Raw genomic sequence first — 13,684 nt, forward strand, 5'->3', positions numbered from 1 at the left:
TCCCAAACCATACTTACTCTCTTACAGCTAGTTAGATACAGGTGAATATTAAGAACACACTTAAGGGGGAGAATGGAATAGGGCGCATAATGGGCAGGCCCGGGGCAAAATGAAAATTCAGGACCTCTTGTTCAGAATTATTAAGAATTTCCACACTGCAAAAGCAGAGCATTAAAACAAGGGCCAGACAGGGGTGCCTGGATGGCTCAGTTGGTTAAGCATCTGCCTTCAGCTCAGGTCATGATCTCAGGGTCCTGAGATTGAGCCCCACATCAGCCTTCATGCTTGGCAGGGAGTCTTCTCTCCTTCTCTCCAAGTCTTCTCTCCTGCTTCTCCCTCTTCCTCTACTCCCATTCATGCGTACTCTCACACGCATGCACATGCATCTGTGCTCTGTCTCAAATAAATTAATTAAATTATTAAATTAAATGTTTTTTTAAAAGTGCCAGACCCTTCTAAGGTCATATGCCCATGAAGCCAACCCTGGGGGGAAGGGGTCTGACATAATGGAAAACCCATGAATTAAGAAACTAACCAGACCTTCCCAATCCCTCTCCTCCTCTTTCTCCCTCTCAAAACATTTAAATGTCCAAAAAGAATAGCTATGATGATAATGATAGTGTCATCGTTGAGTAACAAGTTGACCTTGTCTCATCCTTGGCCCTACCCTTCATTTTTCACTAAAATATCTTAACCTCCTGATCAAGAAAAAACTAATGAGAAGCCACCAATTCCAACAAGGGCTAAAATGAACCCTACCTTTGGTCTGGTTATGATAAGATAGTTTACCTAATCTCTGATAAGGAAGTATACAGCACAAATATGATTAGAGGCGAGGGTGTGTGTGATTTCAAATAATCAGCTTTCCAAGTCATCAGACAGCACATCTGAAGCATCAGTGATTCATCAAGGATCTTGTTAAAATGTAGATCCTGATTCAGGAGGTAAGTAGGGGACCCAGGGCATACCTGGACTGTGAGACTGAGTAGCTGAGCTCTAAAACTATCAGTAAAACAGCCATTAACCTCATGGACCTACTGAGGACTTGTCTAAATGGAGATACGCTGTGAGTTTACGTGGATACCACATCTCAAAGACAGTTCAAAAAGGGGGTGCTTGGGTGGTTCAGTTGGTTAAGTGTCTGCCTTTGGCTAGGTCATGATCCCCAAGCCCTGGGAATGAACTCCACATCAGGCCCCCAATTCGGTGGGGCATCTGTTTCTCCCTCTCCCTATGCTTGCCCCTCTCACTAGCTTCTGCTCTCTTTCTCTCTCTCTCTTAAGTAAATAAATAAAATCTTAAAAAAAAAAAAAGACAGTTCAAAAAAAAAGTAAAGTATCTCATTAATAATTTTATAGATTACATGTTTTGGCTATATTGGCTTAAACAAAATACATTATTAAAATTATATTTTAAAAAATCCTTTTTTTAACCTTGTTAAATGTGGCCCTAGAACATTTTAGCTTAGATATGTGGTTGCTGTTGAATAGTACTATTCTAGGAGCACTATTCAACCTTCCCTTACATATCCTCTCCATTTGATTAAAAACTCCCTAGGGTGGGAACATGAGACCAGCTCTGGACATCATCCAAGAAGGGAACACCCTAATAGCTGAGTTTATCCCTCAACTTCTCACTTCACTATAAATTTGCGTCTCTGGTTCCCTCCATCCCAACATACACCCCCCACACACACACACACACACCAGAGTGGAGCAGACCTGAGGACACGACCTTGTCTTGTGCATCCTTCTATCCTCAGTGCCCAGCACATGAATATCTGATGTGTTGATGCCCTAAGTAGATCTTCACAGCTCCTCCCACTTACAATATGTCTGGGTCACTGTACACATTTCAAAGTTCCCACATGCTTTCTCAGTTACATGTTCATCCAGAAGGTTGTCCTTTAGCATACCTAATACTAGGCACATGGGCTCAATCAGTATCAGTGACACAATGCTACTAGCCTAGTGTATACTAAGTGTGCTCATGCTCACGGAGGGGGAGAAGCAGACTCCCTGCTGAGCAGGGAGCTTGCTGCAGGGCTCAATCCCAGAACCCTGGGATCATGACTTGAACTGAAGGCAGACACTTAATCAACCAAGGCACCCAGGTGCCCCTTCCTTAATTATTTTACTGAGTCTATGTTTTAAACGTGTGTTTCTCAATATATAAGAAAATAGAAGTCGTCATCAACCTTTTATTCCTCCAAATCAGGGAATATATAAATCTGACATTTCCTTTATAGCAGAAAGTTGTTAGCACATGTATATACACATTTATGAATTGTGTATGATATGTATGTAAACACGTACACTGCATTTCAAGTTTTAATATGGGGCATAGCAGAGCAACATGGGGCAAATAGGCTTATAAAGAAAAATGTGGAAGAATAACTCAAAATTGATTATAATGAATTGTTTTATGATGAAGGCACAAGTTCTGGGATGATCTTTGAAAGATGGATCTAAAATTTTTGAGTCAATTTCAGGTTTGCAGACATTTTCTTTTCTGACTTTATTCTTTCCTCACCATAAAATTCACCAAAAGGTAAATTTTATGATGGTAAGATTACCTTGGCGATTATCACCTGTATATATAAATATCTTAGTACAGTTTTAAAGACTTATTTATTTGAGAAAGAAGGAGAGAGAGCATGGGGGGAGAGAGAGAGAGAGATTCTCATGACCCTGAGATCACGACCTGAGCTGAAACCAAGAGTTGTCCACTTAACCGACTGCGCCACCCAAGCGCCCCTCTTAGGACTACTTTAAAACTCCCAAGCTATGAAATAATATGCAAACTACTTGCTAAATCCATTTTGACAGAGCTGCAAAGAGGACAGAGTCCTTAAAGACTTCTTACAGTTCTACCAAAAGATTTCATTCAAGTGTCCGCGTTAAGAATGTGGGCTAAAGGGGAGCCTGGGTGGTTCCGTTGGTTGGTGACTGCCTTCAGCTCAGGTCATGATCCTGGAGTCCCAGGATTGAGTCCCACATCAGGCTCCCTGCTCAACAGGGAATCTGCTTCTCCCTCTGACGTTCCCCCTCTTGTATTCTCTCTTTCTCTCTCTCTCTCATTCTCTCCTTCTCAAATAAATTAATTAAATCTAAAAAAAAAAAAAAAAAGAATGTGAGCTAAAATTTCTGGAATACTACAATGCAAAACATTGGAGACAAAATGCAATCATCGTGGTGAAGCAGGTTAAGGATAGTGGCTTTAACATGAGAGCATGGCAGGCCAGAAAAATTGGTTTCCATTATAATCTATGGCTAGCTGATCACTGCTTCCAGGGCCAATTTTGTGGTCTGGTATTTTCATGTTGACAATGCTAAGACCCTATGTTGGTGTCAGTCTAGGGTGTTGGGGCAGAGGATGAATTCGAGATTAAAACCCGGCCTCTGGCTGAATGTCACACTTATTATGTCCGATAAACATAACTAGTAACTGAACATACACCACAGTAAATACTGTGCTTTTAAAAAGCCACCAGGTAAATCTTTAATAAAGCCTCCAATGACTTAGGGACAAAATTAGTGCTGCAATAGGAAAAAATGAATTATTGCTACAGATCAAATTGCCCAGAAACCTCATATGTCAACATTAATGTCAGTTCCTCAGAACCAATATATTGCTCCTTAATTACTCCGGGCTTCCAAAACCTGTAGTCCTCCTGGCAGCTCATGTCACAGAGACACATTTATTTTGAAAAAGTGTATGTAGCTCCCAGCCTGTCCCCTCTATCAACAAAAGACTTGGCCATAAAACCCTGTTATATTTTGCCCTGGGCAGCAATTATTAAGTATCCCTCAACATATGTGTCAAACACATAAGAAATTGCTCCAGGCTTTTCATTGCTTAAAAAAGTAGAAAACACACACACAAAAAAAAGTAGAAAACACCAAACAAGGAGGCTTTTGTGGAACATGAGGCATCAAAAATATTACCAATGTTATGAGAGCTGAATGGTAGCAATTTGTTTTTAGAAAAAAAATAGGAATGAACCAGGTCTCCACTGACACCTAGGAAGTCCCCGGAAAGGTGTAAAGCCCCTGGTTACAAGGCGAGGAACACAGCACAGGAACAAAACACCAAACTGTCGAAAGGCTCTACTATGTACACTGGGTATTGTCGCAAGTCGATCTTGTCGCAGTGATGGTGTTTCTCTGCCTTTGCTTTTCAAAATCAGGTTAAATGAGGCTCCTCATGGTAAGGTTGTTTCCTCCTGACCCTCTGACACCCAAGTGATATTACCTAAGGATTTATTACCTTATCATATCCTAGCATCCCAACTCAACAGTTAATATATAACCTGGACCCCAGAGCTGGACGGCTGACTGAACTCATCCAAGTCTTTATCTTCAGGGCCCCTCAGGTCTCCATGTTCTACTCTCCCATCCCACACTCATTCATCTTTCTTATCCGTGCACATTAAAATTAAAGTTAAAATTAAGGGGCATCTCGGTGGTTCAGTCAGACAGCTGACTCTTGATTTGGGCTCGGGTCATGATCTCAGGGTCCTGGGGATCTCGGGGGAATTCCCTCTCGCTCTCTGTCCGCCCCTCCTCCCTCTTAAAAAAAATAAATAAATATTTTTTTCAAATTACAGTTAAAATTAAAATCCATGTCATTATTTCCTCTGCTAGAGGCATTCCTTGAGAGCAGTATCTGACTAACTGATCATTGCTTCTCAGGCTATTTTTGCTATATGGTGCTTCCATTTTGACAATGCTAAGACCCTATGCCTGTGGAGGCTGTGGGGGGGAGGATCTGAATTAGAGATTAAAAACATGACTTCTAGTCAAATGTCATATTTATTACATTCAACAAACGTAACTAGAGACTGAATACACCGTTCATTTATTCAATAAAGTATAAATGATTTGATTAATCTATGTTTTTTTTTATTTTTAAAAGCCAGTGTTGGTGTTTTGCCAAGTGCCTAGTTCACAAAATGTTGATCTTTATAGACATTTTCCTAAAACCTGTTTACAACTTCTCCTTCCAAAATTATATGTTGTAAAAACTCACTCTTTCTCAACCTGACTCTCTTGGTCTCTCTTTCTCTATTTCTCTCTCTCTCCCTCATTTCAAGTTCTAGCCTAATTCCCTACAACATATTTTCATTATAAGCATCTAATCAACAATCTGCTTTCTATAGTTTTTTCTAACTTATATGTGTGCACATTAAAAAGTAATGACATACCCAACCAAGATGAAATGTGAACACATATGCTGTTTGTGCTCCACAAGACTAATTAATAATACATCTCCTCATCTGGCTTGATGTACTCATATATACTATGCCTTGTTTGAGGAATATTCTGGGGCCAGTGATCACTGCCACACCATAGAACATCTACTTCATTCTATTAGGAGCAAATGAAGGAAGATATTGAAAGAGCAGGTTTTTAGCCCCAGGGTGGAAACTAGAACATATGGCCATATTATTGGCCTCTTAAGTAGTAATACAATCAGTGAGAGTTGCGTGTTTTTGTTTTTGTTTTAATCAGGGTGCTGTTTGCAAGGCATCTTTCCTGGGTCAGGCAAACTTACTGAAAACCAATTTAGAGAGCAAACATTACGTTGATTAAGTTGACCAACTTTCTATATTTGTATTGTTGCTATAGGCAACAGATGCCCCAACAATTAATCTATGAACACCCCAGCTCTTTTGTTTATAAAATGAGAAACATGACCTACACAATTTTCAAGGTCTCTTCCAGACATGAGAGCCTAAAGTTCTTTGTATTTAAAAATAAGCACCATGAAATACATACATACATACATACATACATACATACATACATACATATATACCATGAAAAATAACACAGTGAATAACTGTCACTTACTTGTTTTCAAAAATACTAAGTTTCGGTTGTTCAAATAACATGAAAGGACATCATAAAACTGAACCACTGATCACTTCTTCCCTTAAAGTCCAAAAGGTTCAATGCTAATTGGTTGTTACCATTCAGTTGACCTAAGTCTAGGTCAGACTTTGGATCCTTCACAAATTGCACTTAAGTACCATAACTACTACATTTTTAATTTATTGAAATGAATGAAATGCTCAGTTGCCTGGCAATGTGGCAGTACTCTGTACATTCTAGAGTACATTCTAAAGAATGGAAAGGAAATGGAATGGAAAGGGAAAACCTTAGGGCAGCAAAGAGGCCCATGCAAGGCAGGGCTCCTCCCCATCACTGTGATCTATCAGTGCAGAGATTTGACTCTGGAGTTCCCAAAAGACCAAGTGAACGAGAGTTATGGTGGTAATTTGTATATGAGGGATAACGTGAGAACAAAGTGGAGGGAAGCTTACCTACTACTTCATTGTACACCGTCAACCCGGTTCTTCCAGATTGGAGCATTCAACAGTCATCTACATAGAGGTCTTCTCCATGTACATCTGATAGTGCAGACACCACAAACTTGGCATGTCTACAGATGAATACATCATGTATTCCTTTGCAATACCCCTCCCCGAACCATGTCCCAGCCCTGCCTGAGTGCACCCCCTCAGTAAAGCGCACGATTATCACAGCCCAGTCACCCAAGTCAGAACCCTGAGAGTCATCCTTATCTCCTCCCCACATCCACACCCATTCATTCAACAAAGAATTCAGGACCAGAGTATAAGCATGTCTATCCCAGACAGACGTGCACTGGAGAGCTGAACAGGATGACCAACTGTCTTGGTTTGCCTGGAACTGTCCTTATGTCAATACTCAAAATCCCATAAAACCTCTCAGTCTCAGGCAAACCAAGAGAGCTGGGCACCCTAGAAAGGAAGGAGTCCAGGTACACTTCCTGGAAGGAATGACACCCATGCAAAGGCATGGAGTGTAGGGGTATCAGCGCTTGTGTTACTGAACTGCAGAGTTGGAGGACAGAGGGTGTGAAGGGGATTCTGGAAAGGTAGGCAGGGGTTAGATCTTAGAGAGCTATGTATTGGATTTGACCACATAAGCGCCAGGAATTTTTCAGAGAAGTCAAACAATCAGGTTTGCATTTGTAGGTAGACATTTTGAGACAGACCTCTACATTTATGAACCATTGATGGCTAGAAGCAGGGGTTAAGAGGTTTTTTTTTTAATTTTCATTAAGTTCTTAACTGTGATTCTAAGAATAGGAACTAGAATTTGCCTAGACGAAAAATTATTCTGTTTTGGGAGGAATTTGGTTGGGCCTTCTCTTAGTCAAGCTAATATAAAATAAGTACCTAATATAAAATAAGTGCTATCCTTGGTATAACATCAAACCTTGGTGAAATAATCCAGACATGAGGCCAGTTGCAGGAAGAAGGCATTCAGCCTATGACTTCCCATTCAGAGACTTTGGAGGTTAAGTTCAAATGTAGTGATATCTGGTTTCAATGATCACTTCCAGCATTGAAAGACCTTCAGTTCATCTCACCAGTTAAAACTGTCCCAGCACTGGATCACACAGCCTACAATGCATGAGAATAAGCGAGCATTTTTTTTTTTATAAATCTTGTATTGACACGAACATACAGTATTTTTGTGTTGAAAATGCTAATGTGTAGGAAATAAAAATAAACATGGTAATTTTGGCTACCCTATTTTGGATTTTTTTTCATTTCTTTAATGTATCAGAAGACTTCAAAAAATGTCAATGGTCCAGATGCCCCTCAAACTCTAAGAGGGTGTGTACTTTGTGACTGTTGCTTGCAATCTACCACATGATCTGCATGTATATCCCTTAATCATACATGATTTAGTTTTGCCTGTTTTTGTGACTTATATCAATTGATTGACCTGAAAACATTATTTTGTGTCCTTTCATTAGACATGCTTTTTAGATCCATCCATGTGAAGGATGTACTTTGTCCATTTCAAACTGCTGCATTGTATACCATTGTGTGAATACCTGTCAATGTATTTATTCATTCTACTGCTGATGAACATTAGGGCTGTTTCAAGTGTGTGTGTGTGTGTGTGTGTGTGTGTGTGTGTGTGTTAGTATTATGAATAATGCTTCTGTGAATATTCTTGTATGACTATCTCTGGAATAGGTACCTAGGAATGAAATTACTGGATGATAGGCATATTCACGCTCACTGTTCTGAGATTAGCTCAAACTGTTTTCCAAAGTAACTGTACCTATTTACACAGCGACTACTAGTGGATAAGAATTCCCCTTATCCATCCTTCTAATTTATTCCAGTTGGCAGGCGTGACATATGCTATTCAGCTTTCCTCTTCTGGGCATCCATTCACATTTTTTTTTTTTAAAGATTTTATTTATTTATTTGACAGAGAGAGATCACAAGCAGGCAGAGAGGCAGGCAGAGAGAGAGGAGGAAGCAGGCTCCCTGCTGAGCAGAGAGCCCGATGTGGGACTCGATCCCAGCACCCTGAGATCATGACCTGAGCCGAAGGCAGCGGCTTAACCCACTGAGCCACCCAGGCGCCCTCCATTCACATTTTTGCCCACTTTCTCACTGGGTTGTTTTTTTTCCTCTTTCTTATTTTTTTGTAGGTATTCCTTGCATATTCTGGAAACTAATTCCTTGTCAGTTACATGTATTATAACTGCTCACCCTTTGGGGCTCTTCCTATTATAACTGTCGAGTCCTTTAATGAGCAAAAATTGTTAAATTAATATCATTGTTCACATTTTTTGTGTCTTGTTTAAGAAATATTCCTTTACCCTGATTCCTAGAGATACTATTCTCTATCTTTGTCTAAATATGGTATAATTTTTACCTTTCACATTTATATCTTTAATGAATCTGGAACTTTTGTAAGCACTTTTGTGCTTTTGTAGATGTAATTATGTATATATGTATATGTATACTTTTGTATATGTAATTATGTCTGAGAGAATTAAAATTCCCATTTTTTAAATATGGAAATACTTTATTCCTTTCCACATCATTTCCCTTGTAACCATTTCATTAAGTACACCGGGTTTTAAACACAGAGGCCATGTTTTTTTCTGAATTAGCTTTGTATGGTATCTAGAGCCACAATGCTCAAAAACACCCACCGTTACTACATGTCATCCTCCTCAACCAATGAGAGCAATAGATCCTACCTGAGAAGTCTGGGCAAGACAGCCCCACACCCCACCAGAGACTGCAGATTCTGTATGTATCACATCCGGGCTGTGGTACTTTGTCCCTTTTGGGGGAAAAAAAATTGAAAACCCTCTGGCTATGTAGTGCTTATAATAACTTTCCAAATGACTGGTTATACTTAATATTAATCATTAACACCCTCAGCAGACTCTGTCTCAGAGGTCAAAATCTATCTCCTCTTAGTATAACGAAGTGGAGATCTAATAAATATTTATTTATAGGTGCTGTCACCCACAGTCTGGAATAGCAGGGGCTCTAACTTTTGAATAACTTGTGTATGAACAAGAGTCAACACAATCTGTATCTGGTCCTCTGGTATAATTCAGAAAAATTAATGGCTATGAAATATAGCCTGGTTTTCTCTGGCCACATTACAAGTTATAATAATCTACCAGAGCATAAAATTCAAAGTGGCAGAGGAGCTGGAAATTTCTCCTGCCCTGAAATAAATATGTGGAAATCTTCACAACAAAAATTTTTCTAGATCGGATGACTGAACCCCATAATAACAGAATTGTGAATCATTACGTTGTACACCTGAAACTAGTATAGCACTCTATGTCAATCATACTTTAATTAAAAATAATAATAGCCCTCCTATATTATATTTTAGTTTAAATTTGAGATCTCAAAAAACCTACAAATACTAGCCAAAAACTGGTGGAATAACACAGTTATTTTTCCAAAAAGTTAAAAATTATGTTAATGATTTTAATGAGACTTCAACTGTTTCACTTAAACTGTGTCCAGCCATAAGGAATAATTGTGCTAAAGAAGAAAAGACAAATTATTATGTTTAATAACTGTACTGATATCCCTAGCTCTTAGAAAGAGCTAACTCTTAATTTAAATAATGCTTCTGCACACCTTGATCATATGTGTTAGTGTATTTAAACTCTTAGCTGAAACTAACTCACTGCAAAACTTGTGTAATTTAAACAGTACAGTTTTCCAATGGCTTTAATCAAAAGACCTCATTCCCCCCCATCAAGCAAAAACAAAAGATATTACTTTGTGAAAACACATATATAAAAGAATACAATTCATGTGTTTATAAAAGGTTCATTGAAGATTTTAGCTGTGACAGCTATTTACAAAGTAATTTAAAGCTTGGTAACAAATAGCAAGGTCTGCGTACTACATGCTCAGTCACTGGTGGTGAACACTCTGAAAGTTGACTGATGGCAATTTAAATGAATGAAAACACAGTAAGAGTTACCCACACATATATCATCAAGAGCATGAAGTAGATTTAACTCTCCCAATTTAAATGTAACTGAAGCAAAATCTAACACAAAATATTATTTTAAAGTACGCTGCTTATAAGAGAGAAATAATATAGTCTTATAATATATATAGATAGTACATATATTATAGTATATAATATATATATTAAAATACTATAATATATAGTCTTATGTTATATTAGAAAAAGGATGTTTGTTTAAAAAAAAAAAGATTAACCAAAAAAACTCAAACTCAAATGTGAAAAGCCATCTTGTTGGGCCACTAAAAAAGTATATTCCAAATTCTTAAGAAAGAATGTGCAGAGATTTTGGAGATGCCTTTTTTAGATTTCTTCTTTTTTTTTTTTTTTTAATTTGTTTGTCTGCTTACTTGTTTTAATCATATACAAACCTCAATTAAAGCATCAGAATGAAAATTAATGAGATGTTTTTTTTAACTTCTCCAACCCTTTGAAATATGTGACCTGATTAAGAAAACAATTTAAATGTTTCAGTGAATTTTTGGGGCCAGGGATTTTGACTGAGGAAGAACAAGACCATTCCATTTGGTTCGACAATGGTTATCAGAGCTCCACTGGTGAGATCACACCCAGAGCTCACCATGTGTCTGGATGTCTATACACCTACAGAGGCTTCCAGCCCAACCACAGAGGCTGGGTGTAGGCCCCACACATACACCCTGCCTATACATTGCTCTGCTGATCCCGTGAGCCTGTGGACCCCTTGGGAAGATCAGGCTTCCGTGAAAACTTCTGCCAGTGAAATCCACTAGAGATTCTAGGAGGGAGCAGCTGTAGTTTCAGAATGGATGGAGCAAGCAATCTGTCTCATGGTAGGTGCTGAGCTGACCTTAAAACGGGGGAGAGAGACTCCATGCACCAGGTCAGGTGCAAAACACAATACTATTCATTTCGTTTTCAGAGAATAAGACCTCAAGCCAGGCAGTGACTGAAAAATTTAAATTTACATTTTAAAACTTTACCTGGTCTTAGAACACTAGCATTGGGGCAGGGGAGGGAGTTCAAAATCATCTATCTACCACTCACCTAAATTAGCTTAATTCACTTCCTCAAACTATATCTTCAAATGTATAAATGTTTCACTCCTGTTTTAAATACCTGAGGTTTTATAGAAAAAATATTTTAATAGTTTTATAAAATAAAACCTCTAAACAGGGATAAACTTAAAAACAAAAACAAAGCATAAAAGAGAGATTTTGAAGAGTGATTATCCATACTTATAAACCCCTGTTTTTATGTGAATCAAAACCACAATTAGATAATACCTCTTTATATTAGAGTGGTCATCATTAAAAACACAGGAGATAGCAAATATTGGTGAGGATGTGGAGAAAAGGGAATCCTTGTGCGCTGTTGCTGGGAATGTAAAGTGGTGCAGCCACTATGGAAAATTACACAAACATTCCTCAAACATAAAATATAGAACTATCATATGATCCAGCAATCCCATTTCTCAGTATATATCCAAAGGAGATAAAATCATTCAAGGGTATCTGCACTCCTATGTTCATTGCAGTATTATCCACAGTAGCCAAGATATAGAAACAACCTAAGGATCCACAAAAGGATGAAAAGATAAAGATCACACACACACACCCCGAAATATTATTCAGTCACATAAAATAAGGGAACCCTGCCATTTGCTACAACATAGATAGATGCCCAGGGGCATTATGCTATGTGAAATAAGCCAGACAGAAAAAGACAAATACTGCATATCATTTATATACAGAATCTTAAGATAAGAAAAAATATCAAACTCATAGGAACAGTGGTTGCCAGGGCCTGGGGGGTAAGAGAAATAGGGAGAGGTGAAAGGATACAAATTGGATCTATACTCGAGGAACTACAGAACACTCATGAAAGAAATTGAAGAAGACACAAAAAGATGGAAGACCATTCCATGCTCTCGGATCGGAAGAATAAACATTGTTAAAATGTCTATACTGCCTAGAGCAATCTGTACTTTTAATGCCATTCCGATCAAAATTCCTCCGGTATTTTTCAAAGAGCTGGAGAAAATAATCCTAAAATGTGTATGGAATCAGAAGAGACCCCAAATCACTAAGGAAATGTTGAAAAGCAAAAATAAAACTGGGGGCATCACGTTACCTGATTTCAAGCTTTACTACAAAGCTGTGATCACCAAGACAGCATGGTACTGGCATAAAAACAGACACATAGACCAGTGGAACAGAGTAGAGAGCCCAGATATGGACCCTCAACTCTATGGTCAAATAATCTTTGACAAAACAGGAAAAAATATACAGTGGAAAAAAGACAGTCTCTTCAATAAATGGTGCTGGGAAAACTGGGCAGCTATATGTAGAAGAATGAAACTCAACCATTCTCTTACACCGTACACAAAGATAACTCAAAATGGATAAAAGACCTCAACTTGAGAGAGGAATCTACCAGAATCCTAGAGGAGAACATAGGCAGTAATCTCTTCAATATCAGCCACAGCAACTTCTTTCAAGATATGTCTCCAAACGTAAAGGAAACAAAAGCAAAAATAAACTTTTGGGACTTCATCAAAATCAAAAGTTTCTGCACAGCAAAGGAAACAGTCAAGAAAACAAAGAGGCAACCCACGGAATGGGAGAAGATATTTGCAAATGACAGTACAGACAAAAGGTTGATATCCAGGATCTATAAAGGACTCCTCAAACTCAACACATACAAAACAGATAATCATATCAAAAAATGGGCAGAAGATATGATCAGACACTTCTCTAATGAAGACATACAAATGGCTATCAGACACATGAAAAAATGTTCATCATCACTAGCCATCAGGGAGATTCAAATTAAAACCACATTGAGATATCACCTTACACCAGTTAGAATGGCTAAAATTAGCAAGACAGGAAACAACGTGTGTTGGAGGGGATGTGGGGAAAGGGGAACCCTCTTACACTGTTGGTGGGAATGCAAGTTGGTGCAGCCACTTTGGAGAACAGTGTGGAGATTCATCAAGAAATTAAAAATAGAGCTTCCCTATGACCCTGCAATTGCACTACTGGGTATTTACCCCAAAGATACAGATGTCATGAAAAGAAGGGCCATCTGTACCCCAATGTTTATAGCAGCAATGGCCACGGTCGCCAAACTGTAGAAAGAACCAAAATGCCCTTCAACCGACGAATGGATGAGAAAGATGTGGTCCATATACCTGATGAAGTATTATGCCTCCATCAGAAAGGATGAATACCCAACTTTTGTAGCAACATGGACGGGACTGGAAGAGATTATGCTGAGTGAAACAAGTCAAGCAGAGGGAGTCAATTATCATATGGCTTCACTTA

The 13,684-nt window shown here is 38.5% G+C and overlaps 1 long non-coding RNA gene across 6 annotated transcripts in view; it reads right to left on the reverse strand.

The window, feature by feature from the left end:
- The window catches only part of LOC131815872 (uncharacterized), a 150,291-nt gene that overhangs the window by 77,176 nt on the left and 59,431 nt on the right, over nucleotides 1-13,684 (reverse strand). The window lies entirely within an intron of this gene.

Source organism: Mustela lutreola, chromosome 15 (genome assembly GCF_030435805.1).
Source record: "Mustela lutreola isolate mMusLut2 chromosome 15, mMusLut2.pri, whole genome shotgun sequence".
Taxonomy (NCBI): domain Eukaryota; kingdom Metazoa; phylum Chordata; class Mammalia; order Carnivora; family Mustelidae; genus Mustela; species Mustela lutreola.